Raw genomic sequence first — 8,671 nt, 5'->3', positions numbered from 1 at the left:
GCCCTTTTCCCCTCCTGTCTTCTTTTTCATGTGTGACCCTCTGAGTCTAATTAGTTTCTTGCTTGAGAGGGAGTGGGAGTTAACACTACATATAGACCAAACTTCTGATATTTCTTATGATCTCCGTCCATCCTTCCACATACATGAACAAGTGCTTAAACCCTTTTGCAAGAAGAATTATATCTCCAGGAAAGAATCACAGGTCAAAGACAATGGCGAGGCAGGAAACATTCAGGGCCTGATCCAGCCTTGGACTTTTGGTACCTCTAGGATATACAAAGTATGTTTTGAGATCTGGAGTTGCTCAAACGTGTACCATCTGTCATTAAGTAGACCTATCATCTAATTTGTCACCCTTTCACACCATACTTTCTTTCTTCTATATCATCATCCTTGGATTCAAAGGCAAAACTCTTAGTAAATGCTTGTTTTTACACACATACACACACACACACACACACAGAGAGAGAGAGAGAGAGAGAGAGAGAGACTTGCTTTAATTATGGCTTCCCAGAAGGAAGACCCATACTAATTCCATTTTCTGGTTCTTTCCTCAGTTTTCCTCCTTCCCTTACTATCTAAAGTGAAACATAGTGGTTTCTATCTCCCTTTAGGAGATAAATTAACTCAGGATGATCTTTTCTAGATCCCACCATTTGCCTTGTTTTTAATTCCATTGTGTAAAAGTGCTTCAATTTGTGTATCCATTCCTCCATTGAGGGCCATCTGGGTTGTTTCCAGGGTCTGGATATTATGAATAAAGCTGCTACAAACATGGTTGAGCAAATGTCCTTGTTGTGTACTTGAGCATCTTTTGGATATATGCTTAAGAATGGTATAGCTGGATCTTGAGGATTCCTAATTGTTTGAGAAAGCGCCAGATTGAATTCCAAAGTGGTTGTACAAGTTTACATTCCCACCAGCAATGGAGAAGGATTCCTCTTTCTCCACAACCTCTTCATCATGTGTTGTCACTTGAGTTTTTGATCTTAGCTATTCTGATGGGTGTCAGGTGAAATCTCAGGGTCAATTTGATTTTCAGCTCTCTGATGGTTAAGGATGTTGAGCATCCCTTTAAGTGTTTCTCTGCCATTCTATATTCCTCTACAGAGAATTCTCTGTTTAGCTCTGTACCCCATTATTTAATTGGATTACCTGTGCTGTTGATGTTCTGTTCAGGAAGTTGCCCCCTGTGCCTATGAGTTCAAGGCTCTTCCCAACTTTTTCTTCTGATTTAGTGTATCTGGTTTTATGTTGAGGTCTTTGATCCACTTGGACTTTAGTTTTGTGCAGGGTGATAAATATGGATCTAGTTTCATTTTTCTGCATGTAGACATCCAGTTGGACCAGCACCATTTGTTGAAGATGCTGTCTTTTTTCCCATTGAACGGTCTTGGCTTCTTTGTCAAAAAAATCAAGTATTCATAGGTTTATGGGTTTATTTCTGGATCTTCTATTCGGTTCCATAGATTTATCTTTCTGTTTCTATGCCAATACCATGCAGTTTTTATTACTATTGCTCTGTAGTACAGCTTGAGATCAGGGATGGAGATACCTCCAGATGATCTGTTGTTGTACAGGATTGTTTTGGAAATTCTGGTTTTTTTTGTTTCTCCATATGAAGTTGAGAATTTTTCTTTCAAGTTCTGTAAAGAATTGTGTTGGCATTTTGATGGGAATTGCATTGAATCATCCTAAGTGAGGTATCCCAAAAGCAGAAAGACATGCACAGTATATACTCACTTATAAATGGGTACTAGACTTATAAGATAGGATAAACATACTAAAATCTGTACGCCTAAAGAAGATAAAAAGAAAGAGGAGCCGGAGTAAGATGATCAATCCTCACTTAGAAAGAAAAATTGGACGGACATTGGAAGTAGGAGAAAACAAGTAACAGGACAGGAGCCTACCACAGAGGGCCTCTGAATGACTCTACGTAGCAGTGTATTAAAGCAGAAAATGAGACTCATAACCAAACCTTGGGCAGAGTGCAGGGAATCATATGAAAGAAGGGGGAGTTAATATGACCTGGAGAGGACAGGAGCTCCACAAGGTACAAATATATCTGGACACAGGGGTCTTTTATGAGACTGTATCTCCAGCCAAGGACCATGCATGGATATAACCTAGAACCACTGCTCAAATATAGCCCATGGTAGCTCAGTATCCAAGTGGGTCCTCTATTTCTGACATGAACTCAATGGCTGGCTCTTTGACCTCTCTCTCCACCCCCCAAGGAAGGAGCAACCTTTTTAGGCCACAGAGGAGGACATTGCAGCCAGGCCTGAAGATACCTCATAAGCTAGGGTCAGATGAAAGGGGAGGAGGACCCCCCTATCAGTGGACTTGGAAAGGGTCAGGGAGGAGAAGAGGGAGAAAGCATGGGATTGGGAGGGAATGAAGGAGGGGTCTACAGCTGGGATACAAAGTGTATAAACTGTAACTAATACTAAAAAAATAAAATAAAAGGGAGATAAATTAATCAAAATGATTAAGTCCAACCATGATATCAATTACTGAACATGAATTATTAAGTTACTAGCCCTAAACAGCGTGCCTTCAGCATATCTCCTATACAAATCTCCTGTGCTATACATATGACATGCATATGTATAGAGCCTTTAAATTCTCCTCAAACCATTATGGTATGCAGCCAGCTCCTTTACTTCTCAAATCCCCAGAAAATTGTTGTTTTCTAACTTTCATAGATTCTCTGTCCCCAACCTAGAAATCACAAAGTTTATTGTTCTATGACTCATCTTATGTAGTTTCACCTAGTTTGTATTTCTGCATAATTTTGGGGCTATTTTAATGTATCTTTTCTGCATATTTTTACTTATAGTCTCCTCCTCCTTCATCTGGTTAGATAACTAACCCATGTACCCACATTCATATGTGCATAATAGAAATTGCAACAGGCTTCTTTTCTTTTTAACTGCAGCAGGATATTTACCTGACTAACTCTTGGATAAAGCCAGTCAGGGGAGAAACATTACAGAAGGTCCTGCCTTGTTGGGAGTATGTTGTTTGGATCTATTTCAGAGTTCAGGTTGATATCAGGAAATCATAGATAAAAGTGCAGCCAACCAAAGAGTATTGGGAGTTGGAACTCCAGGGAAGGGAGACAGTAGGCAGTGAAGACAGACTTCGTCAGCATAGTGAAATCTTCGTCTGCAGAGTGAAATCCAGGTGGGCTAGAGGGCAGCAGATTATCAGTAGACCCCCTCTGCTTTCCAGGTACCTCTCTATTCCAGTCTTCAGATGCACCTCTTCATCAGTCCTGCTCCTTTGGATGTCTGCATTTTTTTCATCCAACAGAGCATGCAAGCACTCTGGATTTCTTCACTAAGTGCAACCAACCAGAACCCCTTCCACCCACCCCACTCCCAACAACCCTCTGTCCCTCACTCTTGCTTTCCTGTTTTCTATGGTGAGAATGACATTACTGTATGTTTGAGTAACAACTTGTCTGTACAGCATCTGTCATAGCATGTCATATCACAAGGATCTTGTTGTGCCCCACAGGTCACCAGAACAGAGTCATACCCATTACTTGCTAAATAAACAAACAAGTTTTTGATGTGCTAACACTGAAATTATGACTGTAGGAACCTAATCTACTTTGATGTTTTTCTATTCTAGGGCTAACAATTGTAAATATTTAAGTGTTATGTGAGTGGAATGTTGGCTAAAACGAAAATACATTATAAAAAGTAAAATCTATTTTTTTTCCATTCTCTCAGATTCCTCCAGAGACAAGACTCCTTTGAAATTCATGAACACTTAAGAAGTTGAATGAGAACGACAGAAAAGGGGTATAAAGTTGGGTGGGTAGGGTGGTGGTGGGATCCGGGAAGAGCTGGGGTAGGGGCAAATGATCAGAAATTCTTTCAGGGAAAAAAATGACAAAAGAGAAAGAGGAGAAGGATGAGGTATAAAAGGAGGAAAAGGCAAACTCAGTCCTAAATACTAGGCAAGATGTGGAAATGCCGAACAAATTTTGCTCGTATTAATTTTCTCATTTTTTATTGTTAAGTTACAGAATTACATATAATTCTTTCTTAAACTGTCATTTGTAAAAAGGTAGAAAGACTAAAAAGAAAATAGAGAGAGGAGTAAAATAAGAGTGAATAAAGGGAAAAACAGAAGAGGAAAAACCAATGGAATGGAGGAAGAAGGGACAAAAGGCAGAGAGAGGGGGCAGAGGAAGAAAAGAAGGTGCTTTTAAATAAAAATGTTCCATAGATTTTGAAAAGAGAAATAGAGAGAAAGCGGCCAGCAATTAGCCACACAGGCAAATGCACCCCGCCCACCCCCAGCAGATAGGAAGCATGTTTATCAGCTACTAATCTCAACTCCTGGCAACAATGCAGGTCCCACTTGGAATGCACAGTAAGAGCACTTTCCCCAAGATGGATGCTCCAGGACAGTCCCTGAGTGACAACCCTATGTTGGCAAGCACACCCACAAATAAATAAATAATGAAGAAGGCTTCACACTTACTAGTCTCTGCTGAGTTGGAGACTGATATTTAAATGATGAGCACACTCCTGTGAATTCTCGAAGTATCCCCATAATGGCTCCAGAGGACGTCATGTCGTATCATTATGCTCATGAGCAGTAATCTGGGCTACAGTACTAATTGCACTAATTAGCTTGTATGTTTTGTCCATTATGTAATTTGTCTCTACCCGGCCTCAATTTACCCTTGGAATACATCAAGGTAACTTAGTTGTCATGCCCACGGAGGCGTTATGCTTGACTCTATCTTAGCTCACAGCACTTGTCATTCATTAAAAAAAAAAAAAAAAGAGCTGAGATATATTTGAATTGCAAAGAAACAACATGAATAAAACAAATCCTTCTTATTTTCCAACATAACCTTTATAAATAAACAAACAAACATTAGTATAGAATTAAAAATTATTTGATACATAGAATAAAACTAAAGTATACTATTACCACCCATAGCTGGCTACATGGCTATTTTTGCCTTCACCTCTAAAGTTTATATTCTTTGCTACATGAAGAAAACACAAAGTAATACTCCTATACTCCCTCCTTTTAGTTATCATTTCCAAATATTTCAAAGAAAAATTGAAACACATTGATCTTTATTTAGTTATTTATTTCTTTCCTAGTAAATGTATTAAAAGGGATATTCTTATAAATGGCCTTGGACTACTTTCAAAAGCTAACGTTCTTCATGGTCCTTTTAAAGTTGATCAGTACACTTAGCTTAATTCAGTCAGGTGGAACTATTTCCATTCTCCTCTGCCATGGCTCTTCATATAATACCTTCAGCTGGAAACCTTGGAGAATTCCCATGTGGAAAAGGACCAGTAAGTCAAGAAGTCACAGAAACTCCAAGGTTTTACTGCCCGCTGGAATATCTTGATAAAATACTTCTAACAGCACAAGCAATGTGTTCTTCCATCACCAAATTTGCAACAATAATCCTTACAAATGCATCCTAAAACACAAATGAAACCAGTTTTCTCAATGTGTCCTCCATCAGTCTTGAACAAAGTCCAAGGTATCATAGAAGAGTTGGTTTTAAAAAGTTGTATGTTTGGAGAGTGGGGTATTGACTTAAAGCAAAAATAAACCAAGTAGCAATTTGTGTTAGAAATGTGAGAAAGGGGCTGGGCTAGCCTCTGGAAGCATCCAGCTTCCATACAACCTTGGGGTCACACCACGAAAATATTCTAACAATTCTCTCAGTGGAAATTGCTTGACACTTCGCAGGTTTGCCTAGGAGCTTGACTGTTGTTTTGGAATGATCATCTGCTTAACTCTGCAATCAGTGTCTAGAAATTCTCTACTTCTTTCAAGATTCATTGAATCACTAATATTTTGGGAAGCTAATAGCCATGCTTATTTGTTGAGCTCTAATGTATTGTAGGTACTGGAATCATCTCTGAAAAGTTATCTCATTAAATTTAACACAGCTATCAAGAGATAGATGTTGTTACTCCCATTTTACAGATGTTGTATTTTATGAAGCCAAAAGTCACAGCTGTAGGCCACTTTAAACCTAAAATTTATAAAAATAAAACCATTTGAATGAGGATTGAGCATTCTTCCTTGGGGTCTTTCTTGTTGTTTAGCTACTTCAGAAATACAGATTTTAGTATGTTTATCCTATATTATATGTCAAGTAACCACTTATGAGTGAGTATATACCATTTGTGTCTTTCTGCCTCTGGGATACCTCACTCAGGATGATCTTTTCTAGTTCCCACCATTTGGCTGTAAATTTCATGATTTCCTAAGCAGGAGAAGACAAGGAACAGGATGAGACTCTATCACAGACAGGCCGTGAAAGACTTTACTGATCGAGGAATGGAAGCAGAGGCTGAGACTCATAGCCAAACTTTAGCCAGAATGCATGGAAATTTATGAAAGAAGGGGGAGATAGAAAGTCCCAGAGGAGACAGGAGATCCAAAAGGACACAAATAGAGCAAAAAATAAACTGGGCCCAGGGGGCCCTGCAGAGACTGATACCCCAAACAAGGACCATGTATGAAGAGGACCAAAACCCCTGCTCATATGTAACTTATAGACTCATTCTCCAAGTGGGTACCCGAGTAAGGGGTGCAGGAGCTATCTCAGTGGCAGGCTCTCTGATCACCTCCCGCTGGCAGTCTTGCCAGGCCACAGAAGAAGTTGATGCAGCCAGTTCTGATAAGACCTGATAGGTTAAGGTCAGATGGAAAGGGAGGAGGCCCTCCCCTATCAGTGGACTAGGAGAGGGCCATGGGAGGAGAAGAAGGAGGGTGGGATTGGGAGAAGACAAGGGAGGGAACCATGGCCAGGATACAAAGTGAATAAATTGTAATAAATAATTAATTAAAAATTAAAAAATAAAATTAAATCATTTATAATCACAAAATTACAGCACAATGTTCACCTCCATTTCTTCTTGCTCTCCCCTCCCCTCCCCCCCCACCGAATTTTAATTATCTATCACCTTTCTCATTGTTCCCTTGCTTAGGCTCTCATTTCATGTTTTGACTATATAATAATAAAACCCTTTTTTATAAATATAAACACATGTAATGTATATGTGTTTTTTGTTCTGTATATGCTTACTAGTTCCAACAAAATATATTGGGTATTTCATCCTATTTCTAGCATTAATCCACAGTTTTATTCAACAGTTGCATTACTTTGGTGTTTGGTAATGTGCCACACGCTCATATTATATTACCCTAACTTTTATAGTATTTTATACTAGTCTATGTAGTTTTATCTTAAATAGTTCTGAAATCATTTTTGCACAAATGTTTCACTGTGACTATGATGTATAAGAGAAAAGACTGTAATACTACTATACAGAGAGTATGCATGTATTTTTCTCTCAGTACTGAGTCTTTGTTCTCAAGAATTGATCCTTTAGTACAAATTATCATAAGAATACATAAACATGCCTATTCACTCTTGTATCCAGCAACATTTTATATTCCCTAACACAGAGATATACATATATAGTAAATATTTATTTCATAGGACTGTAATGAGTGGTTTATAAATTAGAATATGTAACAATTATTGGGAAAATAGAATTAATTCCTTTTATGATGGCTATTGCTATCAATATGTTTCTTGCTGTTATTAGTAATCAGTCTCTTTCTATGACTTTCTTGCTCTAATGCTTTCTCCAAATCACCACTGGGCTTCCAGCCATATACATATCATATATTTAGCTATTCTAGATGCTGCCTGTTAAATGGAGCAAGTATCGTTTTCAAATCACACACAAAGCTGATAGCCTGATCTATTAAATATAGAGAATTATGAAATTGGATGTAGGCAAAGGCTCAACTTTTCTCCTTGTAAGTTTTTCTTTCTTCCAGGAGGGAAGTTAGAACTTTTCTATCATCTCAAACTGACATGTGTTTTCCTGTATTTTCACTTTTTATGTGAGAGACTTACATATTTGGGCCTATAATCCATCTGGAATTTAGAAATGAGACAGAGGTAAAATTGGGATTTTATGATTTTCAATACCATGTTCCTATTTTTCAGATACCATTGCTGCAAAATTTCATTATTTACTCTACCAATATGTGGTACTACCATATTATGAAATAGTTTCTCTTCATATATCCTATCCTAGGCTTTCTATGTCTACCTTATTCCATTATTTGTCACTGGGTTCTTATGTGAGTGTAATGTAGTTTTTCTTATAACTGTGGCATTAGGATAGGTGTTTAAATCTAGCATCAAGTGATTTTTGTTTTGTTTTACTTTGTTAAGACTGGTCAGGAACTCACTACTTAGCCCAAGATACCTATGAACTCAATCATCCTCCCGATGTCCCTGCCTCTGCTCCTGAGAATTGGGATGATGGATGTTTGCCATTAAACTCAGCTGTCCACTTTTTCAAATAAAATTAAGGATGATAATATTAATTTCTTGTTTGTTTGTTTGCTTGCTTGCTTGCTTGTTTTTTGAGACAGAATTTCTCTGTACTGTCTTGGATATCCTGGACTTGTTTTGTAAACCAGGCTGGCCTTGAACTCACAGAGATCCACCTGCCTCTGCCTCCCTGAGTGCTGGGATTACAGGCGTATGCCACTGCACATGGCTAAAATTCTCTAATTTTCACCAGCTATTATTATTATTATTATTATTATTATTATTATTATTATTATTATTATT

The sequence above is a fragment of the Psammomys obesus genome, unplaced genomic scaffold (assembly GCF_907164565.1).
Source record: "Psammomys obesus unplaced genomic scaffold, mPsaObe1.curated_primary_1811, whole genome shotgun sequence".
In the NCBI taxonomy this organism is placed as follows: Eukaryota; Metazoa; Chordata; class Mammalia; order Rodentia; family Muridae; genus Psammomys; species Psammomys obesus.
This window is presented reverse-complemented; position numbering follows the sequence as displayed.